Below are 21,339 nucleotides of genomic sequence, written 5' to 3'. Positions count from 1 at the left end.
AGTTGGTAAAGTTTTTTGGGGTTCTATTGACCATAATTTTAGATAGAGGTACCTAATTTACCTCTCACTTTTGGAAGCCTTTTAGAAGGATCTTGGTACAAAATTTTATCTCAATACAACTTTCCATCCCCAGACAGATAGTCAGGTAGAATGGACCAATCAGAATTTATAATACATGTTGAGGGGTTGTGTTATTGACTTTAAGAGTAGTTGAGATAAAGACTTAACTTTGATTGATTTGTCCAACAACAACAATTATAACTCCAATATTCAGATAGCTTTGTTTGAGGCTCTTTGTAGGAGGAGATGTAGATCTCCTATTTGTTGGTTTGAAGTAGGTGAGGCTACTTTGATAGGGCGAGATTCAGTGTTTGAGGGGATGGAGAAAGTTCATTTGATCCGTGAAAGGCTGAAGATAACCCAAAGTTGTTAGAAATTTTATGCAGATGTGAGGAGAAAAGATTAAGAGTTTGATGTTGGTGACTTGGTTTATCTAAAAATTTTGCCTATGAAAGGGGTGAAGAGATTTGGCAAGAAGAGGAATCTCACTTCCCGCAATGCTGTTCCATATAAGATTTTGAGCCATTTTGGGAAGGTAGCTTATGAGTTAGAATTGCCTGTAGATTTGGTATCAGTGCATCCAATGTCCCATGTCTCTTTGCTAAATAAACATATTGGTGACTTAGCTTCTGTTGTTCCTTTTGAAAATGTGGATGTGAAAGATAGTCTCTTCTATGAAGAAGTCTATTTGAGATCCTTGATTGTCAGATTCATAGGTTAAGGAATAAAGAAGTTTCCTTGGTTAAAGTTTTATGGAGAAATCAGTCCGTTGAGGGAGCTACTTGGAAAGCAGAAGAAAATATGCGAGCCAAGTATCCCCAACTTTTCTCTATGAATTCAAATCCATCTTGAGGTACTGGTTTACTTAAGTAATTCTCTTATTTTCTATCTCAGCTATTTAACCATTCAAATATCATTGCATGCATTCATAAATTTAGTTCAATCCATGTATCATGTTTCAGATTCAGTTTTTTAATTATGATTCAGCTCATAAGTATACAGTGCACGAACTCAGCTTTCCTAGTATCTCAGCTCAAATAGTTTCTTTCGAGAATGAATGATCCCAAGGGGAGAGATATTGTAATAACCTAAATTTTTAAAGCTTTAGATCTCTTACAAGATAGGCCACGAAGTTAACTTTCAAACTCCTCAAGCCTCGTCTTAATCTGATTCCGTGGCAAGAAGTTACGGAATATTTCCCTTAATATTCTGTTTCACTGTTATGAATACGACTCAAGGTAACGAGTCGTAACCACTTGTGACAACATCATAAGTAAGTCATAGTCACTCCAGTGCATTCCTTAGATATAACCAAGTAACTGTGACTCCTCACTATAACCCATAATTAGTGGCTATGAAACATATGGAAGGATCCATAGTCACAACAGTATGCAATCCAAAAATTTAACCCAGTGGTTACGAGTCCAACATATGACTCATATCCAGGAAGTGAGTCATTATGAAGACTCATAGGCTGATCAGTAAAGGATCCAAGAATCAAGACTCATGTTTTGGTAGTTTTACTAGTGACTTAGACATATATTAAGACACTAAATAACTCCTAATTTATAGACAAGTCGAACCATCCATTAGCAATTAAATTCTTGTGAAGAATATAATTATGACCATATTCAAATGAGAATAACTTTTGGTATACCAAGAACTTCAGAGATCAAGACCCACAATCGGATAGATAATTGAATTAGCTTTCCAACGATACCAATTTCTCCTTAATCCGATATTGGGGTGAAAAATTATGGACAAATTACTAAAGCACTATTGAAGATGCCAGTGACTACAACTCCTGATGATGACTCGTAGTCAGACCCGATGAGTAGTCAGGAGGAGTCATCATCACGGCAGTAGGGGTCAAAATCTGGGTTCCTAATGACGACTCAAGCTACGACTCTTGGCCAGACCCTACGAGTCATGGACAAACTCATCAGGATGGCTTCCAAACATTTTTCAAATGATTCATAAAGTTTTTTTTGGTATTTTCCACTACTATAATCCCAAAAATACGTCATTTTGCCCTCCTAACAATAGTTATCAAATGTAAATACTACCCTGACCTATCATAACTCAGAATTCATTTATAATAGAGCAAAAAAAAGGTGATTCCTTTCTCCCAAAACCAACTAGGGTTAATTAAGTTCAATTTCAGTCCCAAGAAATTTATCCAAGGCTTCTACATTCAGGTATGTGGGTTATTCATCAATGGGTTCCTTCCACCCATTGAGTCCTAAAAATCTCCTTTTGTTCAAATATGAAGCTTTTATCCTCTTTATGAAAATATCCATGTTAACTATGAATTTAACCTATGCTTTCTTAGTAGTTTTGAATTCAAGTCATGCCAAGATGTTTCCCCCATGTGAATTATGTTATTACATGTTTTGAATTTCAATCACCCATATCTATTCAGTTAATACTATGTAAATTTCTCAAGTTATGAAATAAACCATGTGTTCATATTGTTCTCCTAAGGTTATCATATTCACATACTCATAATCATGAATTCCATCAGTTTAGTAAAATATTTTATGTTTTGGTGGTTACGAATCATGAATTCCCTTATAGCATTTTAAGTGATAATTTTGTATTTAAAGTATTCTTCAGTGTGTGAGGGTTATGAACACCCAATACCTATATGTTTACCTATGTTTAGAATTACAGGTAGCAAGTCAGTCAAATAATGATTTTACTATCATGCTCAGTTTGTTATGATCCTGTTGAACATTATCAATTGTGACGTCCCGTTGACTTTGAATCAGTACCAGTGTCAGTTTAATTGGGAGTAGGATTTAGGACCGAGTGAACCTAGGGATGAAGGCTCACCTGCCAGTAGAGGACTGAGACCTTTAGTACAAGTCCCTAAATTCCAGAACTATATAGCCAACCTAGGTTATGAGAGGTCACCCGCCAGTAGAGGACTGACACCCTAGACCTTCGAGACATCAACAGAGTGGATCCATACAGCCAATGTTAGTACCCGTGGCAAGGTATTGACACTCTTCAAACTAGGGTTACAGGTTGGAACCCGATTTTCTCAGATTGAGACATGTCAGTTACATAATAGCTCTCATCATTTTAGTTAGTACTCAGGCTATATCAGTTCAGGTTTTACAGGACTAAGTATTCAATTTATTAGCTATTTAACTAGTCATTTTTACAGATTATTTGAGTAAATATTTTACTTGGTCTTACATTCTCTTTTTACATGTTCATGCTTCCATGTTCAGTATCCATATGGATTTTAGATAGTCCCTATCTCATGTTCTAGTACATTCAAAATACTAACCACATACTCTCTTGTGCGCAATATTGATTTCACAATATAGGTTCGGACGACCAATTCCCTGATTGCCCTTAGTCAGCTCAATGTCTTTCAACAATAGTAGTGATGAGTCCTCATCCATCAAGGGCAGGATATTTTTAGTTACTTTCAGTATTTTACTTTATGACAGACAATCAGAGTTATTCGGGAGTTTGTCCCATCAACTCCTTATGTTTTTAGAGGATTTCTGATAGTTAGTCTAGTTTTTTCAGTTTTTATAAGTTGTTAAGACATGATGGTATTTGTTTCAGTATTACATTTTAATAGAGATTTATCTATTTATCTTCTGCACATGATGTTTCATTATTATTTTATTTAGTGCTCATAACAGGTACCAGATAATGGGTTAGCTTGGGGTCATTATGTCCTTAAGCACCATGTTATGCCTAGGGGGTAGCCTTGGGTCATGACAATTCAGTACGCATATTTTTTTTGTAGTAGCTCTTGCATCGATATTACTGAGTCTTGGGATGGTTGTGGGCTTTATATCTATCTATTAGTCCTTTATGACTGTATTATTGCTATTTAAGTCTTTAATTTTTAATCTTCGACTTTTAGGCTATTTGCTACCAAGTTAGCCCATTGTATCTAGCTCTGAGCAAATGGTTTGGCTTACCTACCATTGGGATGGAGTAGGTGCCATCATGAATCATAAATCAGGTCGTGACAAGTTTTGTCACAACAAATTTTTCTAACTCGTAACTTTCCCTTATTTCAAATCATGCCTCCCCAAAGATCTATTAGCCAATGGATTTTACCTAGAGCCTCCATCCCTACAGGGGAAAATGTTGAGGAGGTACACCATACCCATGGGATGAAAACTCTCTACGAAGCTCGTACTTTTAATTTCACTACTCCTTGTAGGGTCATCCCGGCCCCAACTAGTCCTTCCACGACTCCTAGGACTAGAACCACCCATACCCAATCTCCGCAAGTAGAGGTTTAAAATATTGAGTTCAGACAAACTATTCAAATGCTGGCTCAAATTTTATCATCTCAGTCCCACCAGTTAGATAATGTTTGTCATGGTAATATTTTTTCTGATGGTACTCAGGTTGGCCAGTTTACGCGAATGAACCCCCTACCTTCATTGAGTCCAAAGCTGAGGAGGAGCCTCAAGAGTTTGTTGATAAAATAGAGAAGATCTTTGGGGGTGATGCATGCTAGTGATACCGAGGGGGTAGAGTTTTTAGTCTATCAACTACAAGGGGTGACTTATCAGTGATATGATAAATAATAGGTGACTAAGGGTGAAGATTATGAACCTACTATTTGGGAGGAGTTTTTTAATGCCGTCCTCGATCACTACTTTCCTCAAAATTAAGAGAGGCCAAGGCTGAGAAATTTGTGAACTTGAAGCAGGACAAGATGAGTGTTATGGAGTATGCTATGAAGTTTACTCAATTGTCTCGTTATTCTCCTGAGTTAGTGTCTAACATGAGGTCCAAAATGAGGAAGTTTTCCTAAGGCCTTTCTAGCGACTTGGTACTAGTGTGTAACGATGCCATATTGAACAACAACATAGACATATCTAGGCTGGTGGTTTACATACAACAACTGGAAGGTAATAAAAAGAAGTAGGCAGAGGCAGAGTAAAAAGTCTAAACTTATAGATCAGGATACAAGTCAACAACATAGTAGAAAAGGGGGCAGACAGTGGTTCAATAAGAAATTATGGGGTAATTCTCATCCATTAGCTAGTGATCCAGTCCCCAAACCTTTAGGTGATCAACAATTTTAGGCTAACAATGGCCATAGGGTGTAGGGTTCCTAGTCTCAAGCTAGTGTAGCTCAGTTGAAACTATCTTAGCCTCCTTGTTACACTTGTGGAAAGCTTCATCATTGTTTTTGTTGTTTGGGAAGTAATTTGTGTTTTGGCTGTGGTCATCCAGGTCATAGGAAGTGGGACTGTCCTATAGCTAAGGGTGATCTTGGGACTAACAAAGCCCTGACTTATGCTTCTTCAGCTCCTGAAGTAAAGGGTGGTACTCAGAGATGAGGAATGACCGTAATTGTCTATATGCACTATTTACTCGTCAGGATTCTGAGGCATCTCCTGATGTTGTCATTGATATGTTGTAACTTTTCTCCCATGATATTTATTTATTGCTTGATACCGGTTCCACCCTATACTATGTGACTCCTTATATGGTTGTATAGTTTGGTTTTGGTCTCAAAAATATTCTTGACCCCTTCTTAGTCTATAATGGGTGAGTCCATTGTTGGTAGGGTGTCTATAGGGGTTGTGTTGTTTATATCTTTTATTGGTCCATTTTGGTAGATCTGGTAAAGCTTGATATGGTAGATTTTGATGTAATATTGAGACTGGATTGGCTACACTCGTGCTATGCTACCTGGACTATAGAACTAGAAAGGTAACTTTTCATTTTCCTAATGAACCAGTGATCGATTTGGAAGAGAGTTCCCAAGAACCTAAGGGGAAGTTCATTTCTTATCTTAGAGCCCGAAAGTTGATATCAAAAGGGTGTCTATACCATTTGGTCCGAGTCAAGGATTCTAACTTTGAAAGTCCCTCCTTGCAGTTTGTTCCTGTCGTTAATAAATTTGCCAAAGTCTTTTCAGATGAACTTCCTAAAATTCCTCCTAATAGGGAAATAAACTTTGGTATTGATCTTTTGCACGATACTCATCATATCTCTATTCCTCCATATAGAATGGCTCCTACAGAGCTGAAAGAGTTAAAAGAACAACCAAACGACTTCCTTTATAAGAGTTTTATCCATCCTAGTGTCTCTTCCGATAAGAGTTTTATCCATCCTAGTGTATCTTCCTGGGGTGCTCCTATGCATTTCGTGCGAAAGAAAGATGGGTCCCTTAATAGACCTGACCCAAACCTACATTAGGAGCTTCTCAGGTATAGTAGGTTACTTATCATAGCCTGACCTAGGGCCTAGCCGTGACGGGTATCTCAAGCCCACCGTGGGCCGAAGACCACCCCCTTAGACTTACCTCAAGAGCACATAAATATAAATAGCAGAAGATAACCAAAATATACAATAAAGATAAACAAGTTTATCAAGTTCAAAGTGTGAAAACACAATGGCCAATACATCCCAATATTGTCCACAAAAGCCTCTAAAACCATAATAACAACCTAAGTTAGGGCATGCCTTGACAATGACACAAAGATCCAAAATGGAATACTAAACAATACTGAAAATAACAAAAAAACCAGTGAAATGATAGGGCCTTTCGAAAGATGGAGGCTCGCCACTTTACAGCGGATCAACAAGAATACCGAGTCACCTAATGTTGCACTGCATCAACCAAAAAGCCCTCAGATCCTACATTACGAAATGATGCAGCATCCAGGGACAGTCAGTGGGGCGAGCACTGGAATGTAAATCTAGGGTAGGGATAACATAATACAATCACCAAAACCCAGTCATAAACCATATGCACCATATTCATATATATGCATATAGGATACTAGGATAGGGACAGGGGCCATGAATATGAGATTTTAAAGTATTATCCTGAACTATGTCACTCGATCAATCCTAAAGGCACCCATAGGCTCTATGGGTCCATCTCTCCCTGCTGGAAGGCCTTCATGCATATTAGCCGCATGAATAGAGAAAAAATTGAGGAAAGGCTAAAGACTCCAAGGCCATATACCATATATATATATATAATGTGTGCACCAAGCATCGGTCACATGGACACCCAATGCCGGTAAATGTGGTTTCCAGTGTTGATCCCCCCTTCAGCTACACCTTCATAGTTAGCTACACAATTCCCCTTGAGCCTAAATTAAAATAGTTTCTCATAAACCAACCAGTAACCCAGGAGTCTTTAATTAAGATAATTACCAACTTGGTAACGTCATACCAATATACTTGCAATCTTATATAACTATGCCAAATCAATCCATATAACCAAATTGACTCTCTGGTTCTATTTTAAATCCCATCCATGGCCACCAAGGCCATTCCAAAACCACATTCATTCGTTGATCCATTAATGCAATCCAGTGGGTTCAAAACATAAGTTAAACCACACAATTATCCATATTCAAAATCAAGTTTATAAAGTGGGTTGAGGTTAATCCAATCACTAAGTAAAAATTCAATCAATTTGGGGAAATCCATGTCCCTCATTCCAATCATTAAAATAATGCACCAATTTAGTCCCCATAACCATAAATTAAAGTATGAATAATCAATTTAAAACATGAGGAAAGCAATTCAAGTAAACTCAATCAAAATCCCTCAACCCATTTTCAAATCTACAATTTAAATAACATGAATATCCAATAAATTTATACCATAACGTAAAATTACAAGTTAAGGATGAGCAACATGCCTGGAATATAGAATAATTTGAAGAGAATTCAATGTTTGGAGCTTGAACGGTAAAATCCTATTAAAACCCTTGAGCTTTCTTGGGTTTTGAGTTAGAGAGAAAAAGAATGATTTTTATTTTTGAAAACTGAAGGAAAAGGGTTGATTTTGTGTTTAAAAGTCGTACAAGGGATAAAAAGACCAAAAGCTCCTCACACCAAGTGAAAAAAATAAAAACTAGATGTTTTTAATATAGCAGCGTGGCACGCCAATATCACAGAGGCTAGCCTCCATGCCACACTACTATAGTGGAGCTCCAGTGGCGTGACATGTCACGATCACAAAGGTACAGAGTCTTAGATATCCAAAATAGCTCCGAGCCCCTTCCAAAAATTCCAAAATTTCCCAAAACACCTTTTTAACTTCCCTAAACATAATTCAAGTTAAAAATCCAAAGTAAGCATGCGGGAGGGTAAAAAATTAATTCATTAAAATTTTGTGGGGTCTACATTATCCCCCCTTAGGATCATTTATCCTTGAATGATGAGTTAGGACACTTTTAGCATGAGACTAGCAAGAATGTAGTAGAATCCGTGGACAAATTCAAAAAATGACAAGAGGGAAATGAAACTCATATCATATGTACTTTTATCCAACACGAAGAACAAAAATGAGTATATGACTTTCATATATTCTTTAGCTTCCCATGTAACTTCTTCTACTTTTTGATTCCTCCAAAGATCCTTTACCGAGGCTACATCCTTAGTCCACAATCTAAAAACTTGACTATCCAATATCTCAACTAGGACTTCCTCATAAGACAACGAATTTATGAAACCAACATCCTCAACAAGCATTATTAAAGAAGAGCCACCCATACATTTTTTCAGCATAGACACATGGAAAATAGGATGAATCGAAGAAAAACTCACAGTTAATTCAAACTCATAAGCGATATTTCTAATTCTCTTTACAGTCTGATACGGACCAATGTAACAGGGACTGAGCTTCCCCTTCTTCCAAAATGTCATGGCTTCTTTCATAGAAGACACCTTCAAGAACGCCCAATCACTTACTTTAAATTCCAACTCACTTTGCCTCATATCCGCATAATACTTTTGGAAAGTCTGAGCAGTATTAAGTCATTTGCTAATCACCTTCACCATCTCCATTACTTGATGAACCAAGTCAGGGCCAAACAACCTAGTCTTACCTACTTCAAACCACCCAATAAGAGACCTATATCTTCTACCATCAAGAGCCTCAAAAGGTGTCATCTGGATACTAAAATGAAAACTATTATTGTAAGAAAACAAAATAAGAGGCAAATGGTGAACCCAACTACCTTTAAAATTGATCACAGAGCTCTTTAGAATATCCTTCAAAGTTTTAATATTACTCTCCGCTTGTCTATCCATTTGAGGGTGGAAAGCGGTGTTAAGGTTCGCCTTAGTACCCAAACCTTTCTAAAATAAATGCCAGAAATGAGATGAAAACTACATACCTTGGTTTAAAATGATAGACACTGGAGCTCCATGCAACTTAACTATTTCCTGAATGAACAACTTAGCATAATCCTCACAAACAAGAAGTGAGCAACCTTAGTCATCATATCCACAATGACCCAAATAGAATCATATAGATTTCAAGACTACAGAAAACCTGTAACAAAATCTATATTAATCATCTCCCACTTCCACATAGGCTACTCTATCTTTTGAGACATGCCACCAAGCCTCAAATGTTTAACCTTAACTTGCTGACAAACCATACATTTATCCATAAAGTTTTCCACATCCCTTTTCATATTATTCCACCAACAGATATCTTTCATATCATGATACATTTTAGTCAAACTCAAATAAACTTTATATCTAGACTTATGATCCTTAGCCAAAATTCTTTCTCGTATCCCATCAATATCAGGAACACACAACCTTCCGTGGTACACCAAGATGCCATCTCCCCAAATCTCAAAATCCATAACCTTTTGTTGACCCACATCATCCTTAATCTGCATAAGTATGGGACACAAAGCCTACTTATCCTTCACCTCAGCACCAAGAGATGATTTAACTACTTCCTGAACAATCACACCTTCATTCTCAAAGTCCAATAGATGAACTCCCAAGTTAGACAACCTATGAATATCCTTCACTAGACCTTTTTTCTTCTCATCAACATGACATAAGCTCCCCATAGTCAACCTTCTAAGAGCATCAACTACAATATTAGCTTTACCTGGATGGTAGTGCAGACTTATGTTATAATTCTTAAGTAATTTAAGCAACTACTTCTGCCTGAGATTTAATTTCTTCTGCTTATACACATACTGCAAGCTCTTATAGTCAGAATAAATATCCATATGCACCCTATACAAATGATGGCACTAGATCTATAAGGCAAAGGCTATAATTGCCAACTCTAAATTGTAAGTTGGGTAATTCATCTCATAAACCTTAAGTTGGGTAGAACCATAGGCTACAACCTTAGCATGCTGCATCAAAACACAGCTTAGTCCCACATGGAACACATTAGAATACACAACAAACCTCTCATTACCCTCGGGTAGGGTCAAAATTGGCGCAAAAGTCAACTTGTCAAAACTACCCTCACAAGCATCGAACCATAAAAACTTAAGCTTCTTCTGAGTTAAATTTGTTAGTAGAGAAACAATAGATGAGAAACTCTCCAGAAACTCTCTAGAAACCTCCTATAGTACCCAGTCAAGCCCAAGAAGCTCCTAATGTTGATTGGAGTCATGGTTAGGCCACTTCTTAACTGTCTCAACTTTCTGTGGATCCACCTTGATCCCTTCACTAGAAAAAACATGCCCAAGAAAGGTCACAACACTTAGCATGAATTCACACTTAGAAAATTATCCATATAATTTCTGGTCCTTAAGAGTTTGCAACACTAATCGACGATGATTGGCATGATCTTCTTCACTCATAGAGTATACCAAGATGTCATCAATGAAGACTATGTCAAACAAATATAGAAACTTTCTGAAGACCCGATTTATAAGATCCATGAAAGTAGACAAAGCATTATTCAACCTAAATGACATAACCAAAAAATTGTAATGGTTGTACTAGGTTTGGAAAATAGTCCTAGGAATATAAACCTCCTTAATTTTTTAGTTGATGATACCTCAAACGAATATCAATCTTAGAGAAACACCTAGCAGCCTAAAGCCGATCGAAAAGGTCATCAATCCTAAGAAGAAGATATTTATTTTTCACTATAACCTTATTCAACTAATGATAGTCTATAATATCTAAAGAAACCTGTCTATGTTCTGAAAAAAAGTACAGGAGCACCCCGTAGAGAAACACTAGGACAGATGAAACTATTATCAAAAAGATCCTTTAACTACTCCTATAACTCCTTTAGTTCAGCTAGAGCCATCCTATAAGGAAGAATTGAAATATATTGGATATCCGGTAGAAGATCAATCCCAAAATCTATTTTTCTATCGGGAAAAATTCCAGGAAGATCATCGGGGAAATCTTCAAGAAATTCACCAACCACGGGGATAGATTGCAAAAGACTCTTGAACTTAATTCCTTAACCTAAACTAGATGATATAGAAATCCCTTGGAAATCATTTTTTGAGCTCTAAGATAGGAAATAAATGTCCCTTTGGGTACTAAGGAGATCCTCTCCCATTAAATCACTGATTCATTAGGAAGAGTATAGTTGCAATTTCGGTCAGTGTCGTATCAAAAGTAGCGTCCTTTGGGGAAGGAGTTAAAGAAATGGCAACCAAGACATTATTAAATCCAATAGCAACCCTGGCTAAAGTATAATACCACTGTATATGATCAAGCTGACAATAATTATATCACCAATTTTCCCCTCCTCACAATACCCATGGTGAAGTTACCCACAAAAATGGAAAGAAGAATAAGGTGGGGCTTATTGAGTTCCACTAGCCTTAGTCTAGGAACCCTTGCCTTAGGACCACCGGTATCCTGAAAATGATGATCACCTAAAAGCATAGGATCAAGAGCAATGGTAGACAAATAAGAATTTCCTCAATTCTTCTTCCTAGTCGACTCCCTACCATCTCTCCTACCGTTCTGCTGATTCGCATCCTACTATGAATATATAAACTTTTTGCTCTACCTCTCGCCCATCTCTACTTGTATCTTTTTTCATCCTCTACCTGCTGCATACAAACTACTAACCCAGATATGTCCATATTATTATTCATTATGTCAGCCTTACACTATAACACCAAATCACAGGATAAACCTAAAGAAAACTTCCTCATTTGGGACATCATATTAGACACTAATTCAGGAGCATAATGAGACAATTGTAGAAATTTTAGGGAATACTACTTAACACTAATCTTAGCCCTTTTCAAGTTCACAAACTCTTCAACCTTGGCCTTCCTCAAAGCCTTAGAAAAGAAATAATCATGACAAAAACCCAAAAATTCATCCTACACTGCTTGTTCAGAAACATCACCCCTCTGAATTTCCCACCTCTCATACCAATGATAATCCACATCTTTTAAATAATAGGCAACAAACTCCACACCCTCTAAATCAGTAGCATGCATAACCCTAAAAAACTTTTTTATCTCATTAATAAGCTCTAAAGATCCTCTTGAACCTTAGAGCCTATAAATTTTGAGGGTTTCAACCTCATAAACTGGAAAACTTGAGTGACCTTAAATGAAGTAATAGTAGGACCAACATGATCAGACTGAACTATGATGCCACAAGCAGGGAAAATATATGAATAGACCGACAGAACTCTGTATTAGAGATATCTCCTTGAGATGATTGAACATGAGTATCAGTAGCTTAAGAAGCTCGAGAAGGACCAGTAGGGACCATTAGAACCCCATGTAGAGTAGTTCAGTCAGTAGAAGGGACCCTAGATCGGGTCTGCACTCCATAAACATGGCAAATTCCTTCCTTATTTTCCTTAGGTAGGATAGAGGGCTAAACAAAGTTTCTAGGACCATCAGATCTTCAGAGAGGTATGATCTAAAATATGAGTAAGCCAGGATTTAGAGAAGTTCCAAGATAACTAGACTCTATACCCTGAAATAGAACATAAGAAAGGGAAACATTCCTAAATACCTTATAGCCTCCCCTTTATAAGTGTGGCGCGCTACACTTCTATAAAAGAAACTCTACTCAAAATAACTTTGTAGTCACGCAACAACCCTAAATTATGTTCTGTAACAAGCTTGTCACGACCCGACCCCGGGCTTAGCCGTGATGGGTATCTCAAGCCCACCGTAGTTCAGAGACCACCCCCTTAGCCTTATCTTAAGAGCATGTAAATATAAAATATAGAAGACATACAAAGTATAATAAAGATAGAAAAGGCCTATCAAATTTGAAGAGTCCAAACACAATGACCAAAATATCCCAAAACTATCCACAAAACCCTCTAAATCTAGAATACCAGCCAAAATTGGGACATAGCCCCGACTATGACCAAAAGAATCCAAAATAGAATACTAAACAATACTAAAAACAATAAGGAAACCTATGAAATAAAAAGGACTTTAGAAAGATAAAGGCTCATCAATTCACAACAGATCCACATGAATACTGAATTACCTAACACTGCATAAGAGCAACAAAAAAGTCCCCGAATCCTACATCATGAGTAATACAACATACAAAGATGATTAGTGAGGCGAGAACTGGTATGTAACTCAAGGGTAGAGATAAAATATTGCAATCACAGAAATCTAATCATAAACCGTATGCACCACATTTATATACATATATAAATAGGATGTCGAGATTGGGAAAATGGTTATGAACATGAGATTTTAAAGAATTATCCTAAACTATGTAGCTCAATCCATCCTAAAGACACCTATGTACTAAATGAGTCTAGTTCCCCTTGCTAAAAGGGTTGTAGTACGTGTTATCCATATGAACCATGAAAAAATTGAGGAAATGATAAAGACTCCAAGGACAAACTATACCAATATATATATATATATATATATATATAATTTATTCACCAAGAACATGGTCACATGGAACCCCAACACCGACAAATATGGTTTCCAGTATTGTGTCATGACCTGAGGCTACCCCCTAGTCACAATAATAGTGCTTATGGTCACAAGTGACCACAAGCTAACCCATGAGTAGGTACCTACTCTGAGCACTGAATATCATAATAATAAAGGACATATGCAGAAAACAAAACCATAAGGTCAGAATGCTAAAAATATGATAAATTCATGTCTGTAACATATTATAAAATACTGAAACATAACTGATAAGATTGATAAACTGTCCAACTATCTAACTGACTGTCTAAATATCTGAAAGCCTTTAAACTAACTGAGGAATTAATGGGACAGTCCCCAACTGACTCCAACTAGCTAACTAAATAGAAATAGGGAAATAACTGAATAAACATAACATGTCCTCGATAGATAAGGACTCACCATTGCTGCTACTGCTGAAATGTTGGACTGTTTAAGTATGGTCAGAAAATTGAGCGTTTGAACCTATGATATAAGTCATCATAGCATAAAGAATAGTATGCGGTCAGTACTTTGAATTTGCTGGTATATGCGATGAGGACAGACTGAAATGCATAGGGTACTATAAATGCGGAATAAGGACTAACTGTATAGCTTGAGATAACTAAACATGAATGCATAGAAACTAAAATATCTAAGAATACAAGACCAAGCATATATATATATATATATATATATATATATATATATACATTTCTGAAATAATCTATAAACTTAAATACTAAAAATTAAATGACTGGTAATCTGTATGCTTTGGTCAAGAAAACTTGGAATAAATTTTGGACTGAATACTGCACTGAGACTGTGGGAGGTATCATCTAACCGACATGTCCTAATCTGAGCTAATCAGGGTCCAACCTGTAATCCCAATTGGAAGGGTATCAGTACCGTGCCACAGGTACTAATACTAGTTGTGTGGATCCACTAAACTGGTGTCTTGAAGGACTAAGGAATCACCCTATACTGGGAAGAAACTCATGTGATATGTCTCAAACCTAAACTAGCAGGAAGACATCTCAAAACCTACGCTGGCTATGTTTTATAACTCAGGGATTGCTACTAAAGGTCAAACTCTAAGTTGGCAGGAATTTCCCCATCCCTGGGTTCGATCGATGTTAAATCCTACTCCCAACTAAATGATACTATTAACTTTACTGAACTAAGCTTAACTGAGAAAACAACTAATCATAATAACTAACTGAATGTCAATGCTCATGGTTTATCTAAACTCATTTGGAAGATACTGAAATTATGTAAACAACTAGGTATGAGGTATTCATAACCTACCTGCACTAAATAGAAAAGACAATGATGACATATAAAACTTTAAAATCCATGATAGGGGACCATTGCTCAAAACTTAACATTTAAATATTTTATCAAACACATGAGAGTCATGAATTTAAACATGGTAATGTGTAAAGAATGCAAGGATAACATGATTACAATACTAAAATCATGAATTAAAGATTTCAATATGAAGATTTCTATATTCAAAATATGTAATGGCTCATCCCATCGAAATAACTTGTACACATAACTCAAAATCAAAATCAATAATAGCTTCATGGAGATAATTCAACTTGAACATGTAAAAACGCATAATTCAAAATTAAAAAGGAATTATTGGACTCCATGGGTGAAAGGAACCTATGGATGAACATCACACATACCTCACCTATCGAATTCGTGATGATTCTGCAGATTAGAAACTTGAATTCCTCAATTTCTTGAGAATAGGTTAGGGTTTGTTCTTAAGCAAGGGGGAGGATTTCTTGAGAAGATTTGTGATTAAAAGGACAAATAATGCTCTCAAGGGACCTAAATTTTGTTTTACGGACTGATTGGGTAAAGGAAAAAGACCCAAATGCCCTTAAAATGCTGAAAAATAGAAGCTGGCTGCAATAGAGGGTGCAACGTGGGCTTCAGAGCATCGGAATAAAGGGTATGACATAGGCTCTGGCGCCCGATCTGGAGGGGTACACCGGAGCGTGCAGCGTGGGCTAATCCTTGTGATGCCACTGTTTTGGGCTTCTAAACATTCCCTCACACTCATCCAAAAATTCTGAAACTCACCTGAGATGTACTTTTAACATCCCCAATCATGAATCAACTCAAAAATCAAATTTACCAAAGTCGAGAAGACCAAAAATAAAATCATCGAAGTTCAGGGGTCTTGTAAATGTCTAAGCCCCAACACACTCAGCCAAATTTTTATGTTTTTGGACCTCTTAACATGAAACTGAAAGCTAAAATGAGCTAAGACTTTTATGAGGTATTACAATATCTCCCCCTTGGTAATATTCATTCTCGAATGAGACTGATTAAGCTGAGAATACTAGGGAAACTGAAATCATACACTGAACATACATAGCTAGAAATATGATTACATGACCGAGTCTGAAATATGACACATAAATTAAACTAAATGTAGACAATGACATAAAATGGATCTCATAGCTGAAACTGAGAATGGAAGAGAGCCAATTCTGATGAAAATCATTACCTTAAGTTGAATCTGAGTTTGCGGAGAAAAGATAAGGGTACTTGATTCGCATATCTGCTTCTGCTTCCCAACTGGCTCCCTCAACTAATTGATTTTGCCAAAGGACTTTGACCAAGGAAACTTCTTTGTTCCTTATTCTATGAATATAACAATCAAGGATCTCAAATAGGAATTCTTCATAAGAAAGTCTTTCCTGAACATCCATGATTTCTAATGGAAAAACAACATCTGAATCACCAATACATTTATTCAACAGGGAAACATGAAACAATTAATGCACTAAGCCTAAATCTGTAGGCAATTCAAGTTCATAAGCCACCTTTCCAAATTGACTCAAGATTTTAAATGGGCTAACATATCGGGGACTGAGATTCCTCTTCCTACAAAATCTCTTCAGTCCCTTCAAGGGAAAGATTTTTAAATAGACTAAGTCACCAACATCAAACTAAAGATCTCTCCTCCTTACATCTGTGTAGGATTTCTAACATCTTTGGGCTATCTTTAGCCTCTTCCTAATCAACTAAACTTTTTCCATTGTATCAAACATTGAATGTTGTCCTATTACTGCAGCCTCACCTGATTTGAACCAACCAATAGGAGACCTAAATCTCCTCCCATAAAGAGCCTCAAATGGAGTTATCTGAATACTGAAGTGGTAACTATTGTTATAGGCAAACTCGATCAAAGGTATGTAGTCGTCCCAACTTATTTTAAAGTCAATAATATAAGATCTCAACATATCTTCTAAGGTCAGAATGGTCCTCTCTTCCTGATCATCTATCTGAGGATGAAAAGTTGTTCTGAGATAAACTTGGGTACCAAGACCTTTCTGAAAAGCCTTCCAAAAGTGAGAGGTAAACTAAGTACCTATATATGAAATGATAGACAAAGGGAGTTCATGCAACTTAACCAACTCTCTAAGGTAAATCTTCGCATAACCCTCCACTGAATAAGAAGTGTGAACTAGCAAAAAATAAGCATATTTGGTCATTCTATCTACAATGACCCATTTAGAATCATGCTGATGATGCGTACGAGGAAACCCTGCCATAAAATCCATGTTTACTACTTCCCACTTCCAAGTGGGAATGGTAAACTCTTGTAATGTACCACTAGGCCTCTGGTGCTCAACTTTAACCTGTTGATAATTAGAACACTTAGTTACAAACTCTACCATTTCTTTCTTCATACCACTCTACCAATAGACTTCCCGCAGATTGCGTACATCTTAGTGGCTCCTAGGTGAATGAAATACTGTGCACCATGCACTTCTACTAAGATCCGCTGCCTTAAACCATCGACATATGGAACACACAACAAACCCTAACAATGCAACACACTATCTCCCCCTTAGGAGAAAACCTATATCTTCTGATCTCTAACTGATTCCTTCAACTTAACCAAACTGGGATCTCTATCTTGCTTTTCTTTTACTTCGGCAACCAAAGAAGATTCTGAACCATTCTGGACCCATATACTAACCTCAGCTGAATCAGCCAATCGAACACCTAATCTAGCTAACTGATGAACCTCCCTGACTAACTGTTTCTTATCCTCCTCAACATTGGCAGCACTATCCATATACAATCTACTAAGGGCATCTGCCACTACATTATCCTTGCCCAAATGATACAACACACTAATATCATAGTCTTTTAACAACTCAAGCCACCTTCTCTGACAAAGCTTTAAATCTTTCTATGAGAACACATCCATATGAACCCCATAAAGATAATGTCTCCAAATTTTCAAAGCAAGAACAACTGTTGCTAACTCAAGATCATGGGTAGGGTAGTTATTCTCATGGAGTTTAAGATATTTAGAGGCATAGGCTATGACCTTACCTCTCTACATTAATACACAACCAAGACCAACTATGGAAGAATCACAACAAACTACAAACCCATCTGAACTATCTGGCAAAGTCAAAACTTGGGCTGAAGTAAGTCTAGTCTTCAACTCCTAAAAACTCTTCTCGCAAGAATCTGACCACTAAAATTTGACTTTTTTCTAAGTCAATCGAGACATATGGGATGTAATAGGTGAAATACCTTCAACAAACCATCTGTAATAGATAGCCAAACCCAAGAAACTCCTAATATCTGATGAAAAGATGGGTCTAGGCTAGGTTTTCACTACTTTAGTCTTTTAAGGGTTAACTAAAATGCCATCTTCAGAAATAATATGACCAAGAAAAGCTACTGATCTTAGCCAAAACTCACACTTGCTAAATTTGGTAAGCAACTAATAGGATCTAAGAGTCTACAATATAATTCTAAAATGGTATGTATGATCATTTTCACTACGGGAATAAACAAGGATATCATCAATGAAGACTATGATGAATATGTCCGAGTACTATTTGAACACCCTATTCATCAAGTCCATGAAAGTGGCAGAGGCATTCGTTACTCCGAAAGACATAACTAGAAATTCAAAGTGACCATACCAAGTTTGGAAAGCTATTTTTGGAATGTCACATTCTTTGACTCTAAGCTGATGATAGCTAAATATGAGGTCTATATTAGAGAAATAACTGGAACCCTAAAGTTGGTCGAACAAGTCATTAATTCTAGGGAGTGGATACTTATTCTTGATAGTGACTTTTTTCCACTGATGGTAATCGATGCACATTCTGAGAGAACTATTTTTCTTACGCATGAACAAGACTGGAGTGGCCCATGGGAAACACTAGGCCTGATGAATACCTTGTCTCAAAGATCATTCAACTATTCTTTTAACTCCCGAATCTTAGCCGGAGCCATTCATTAAGGTAGAATAAAGATAGGCTGGGTATCTAGAAGGAGATTTATTTCAAAGTTAATTTTTCTTTTGGGAGGAACTTTAGGAATATCTTTAGGGAACACATCTAGAAATTCCCTTACTATTGAAACTGACTCGAGACTTGGAGTGTTAGAACGAGAGTCTGACTCAAACAAGATAGTAAACACACTCCTTAGATATCATCTTTCTCACTCTAAGATTTGAAATAATTTGACCCCTAAGCATTGAGGTACTATACCTCTATTCAATAACTGGTTCATTGGGAAACTAAAATTGAACGGCTCTATTTATGCAATCAACTAAAGAATAACATGAGTGGAGCCAATCCATACCAAGAATGACATCAAAATCAGTCATCTCTAACTCTACAAGATTAACTGAGGTAACTCTCTGGCAAATTATAACTGAGCAGTTCTGTATACTCGCCTGGCTACAATGGAGCTACCTACTAGAGTAGACAATAAGAAAGGTTCTGCTAAAGATTTAGGACTGACACCAAAATCAACTGCTATATAGGGGTTTATAAAAGAAAGTGAAGCTCCAGGGTTTAGCAAAACATACACATAAAGATGAAAGGCCTGTAACATACCCATAACCACATTAGGAGAACTTTTCTAATCATGTAGGGACTGGAGTGCATACAACCTATTCTGGTATTGTCCACTAGTTGCACTGGAATTGGCACCCTGCTGAGTTGGACGACCGATTAGAACTTGGAAACGACTGTGCTAACTATGCTGACCCACCTATGGTTATTCTCTGACTTTGTGGTCTGGCTTGCCACATCCAAAATATATATCACTTCTAGCCTTACACACACCCTGATGAATCCTACCACACTTCCAACAGGGGGGATTAATATAACTATTGTTCACACTACCCTAGAACTTGGAGCCTGGTGCCCTATCCCGACTATCATTTTGAAACTTTAGCACTGGCGCACTAGATCAAAATAAAGCTGAGGCTAAAGATTTTTGATGGAACTGAGAATGTTACCACCCTCTGACCTCGACTGAGAAAAGTTAAAACTACTTAATCTTGCCCTCTTATTCTCTCTCTCTCTCTCTCTCTCTTCAAGCTTTTGTTCCTCAATCTACTGAGCATGAACCATAAGCCTAGATAAGTCCATCTTCTTAATCATCATAGCAGTACTACACTTTTTGACCACACTATAATTTACACCAGAAACAAACTTACTCATTCTAGACCTATTATCGACCACCATCGAAGGAGCATACCTTGCCGACTGAGCATACCTTCATACTCATATTACCTTATTTTAAGTTGATGAACTCCTACACTTTAGTTTCCCTTAACTCCAATAGAAATAACTTATCTAGAAAAGCTATGGCAAACTCCTCCCACTCTATAGGCCCTGCCTTAACATCCCTATCCTTCTTTTACTATTTATACCATGCAAGAGCTACATCCTATAACTGGTAAGTAGCCAACTTTGCACTCTCACTTGAAGTGACACCCATGATATCAGTCACCTTCTAAACCATATGAAGAAACTTCTATGGATCTTTCTCAAACTTGGATCCCAAAAATAAGAGAGGGTTCATTCGGGTAAAGTCTCAAATCATAACTGTATTTGTGTTAGATACTGGATTATCTGGGTAAACAGCCTATTGATTATTCTAAGCATCTATTGAGTGAGCTAAAGTAGAGAAAACAACTCTAAATTCTCCAGGGGATCTTCCTAGGAGAAAGTGCGGGCTGATTCATGTTCCTTCATCTGTTTTTTCTTTTAAGAGGCATTGTCTAAAAATGGAATGAAGTATGAGTTATAAAGAGATTTTAAATCGAGATCATGCTCATGCACATGACATGAATACTGAAAGAAGGGAAACTTTTCTGAAAACGTCTTGTAGCCTCTTATCCATAAGTGTGGCATGCTTAACACCCATGCTCGGGACTCTATTTAATATGGCTTTCAAACTCCGTAGGACACTTCAAAACCTTAGGCTCTGATACCAAGTTTTTTCATGACCCGAGGCTACTACCCAGTCATGAAAAAGGTGCTTACGGTCACAACTAACCACAAGCTAACCCCAGAGCTAGCACCTACTGTAAGCACTAAATATCATAATAATAAAGGATATGTGCAAAAAACAATTATTAAAGACATAAGGTCAGAATACTGAAAATATAATAAATTCTCAAGTCTGTAGCATCTGATAAAATACTAAAACATAAATGATAAGATTGATAAACTGACCAACTGTCTAACTGACTGTCTAAATGTCTGAAAGCCTTTAAATTGACTAAAGAGTTGATGGGAAAGGTGCCATCTGACTCCAACTGACTA

The sequence above is a fragment of the Capsicum annuum genome, chromosome 7, assembly GCF_002878395.1.
Source record: "Capsicum annuum cultivar UCD-10X-F1 chromosome 7, UCD10Xv1.1, whole genome shotgun sequence".
Classification (NCBI taxonomy): domain Eukaryota; kingdom Viridiplantae; phylum Streptophyta; class Magnoliopsida; order Solanales; family Solanaceae; genus Capsicum; species Capsicum annuum.
Note: the sequence above shows the minus strand (reverse complement) of the source record.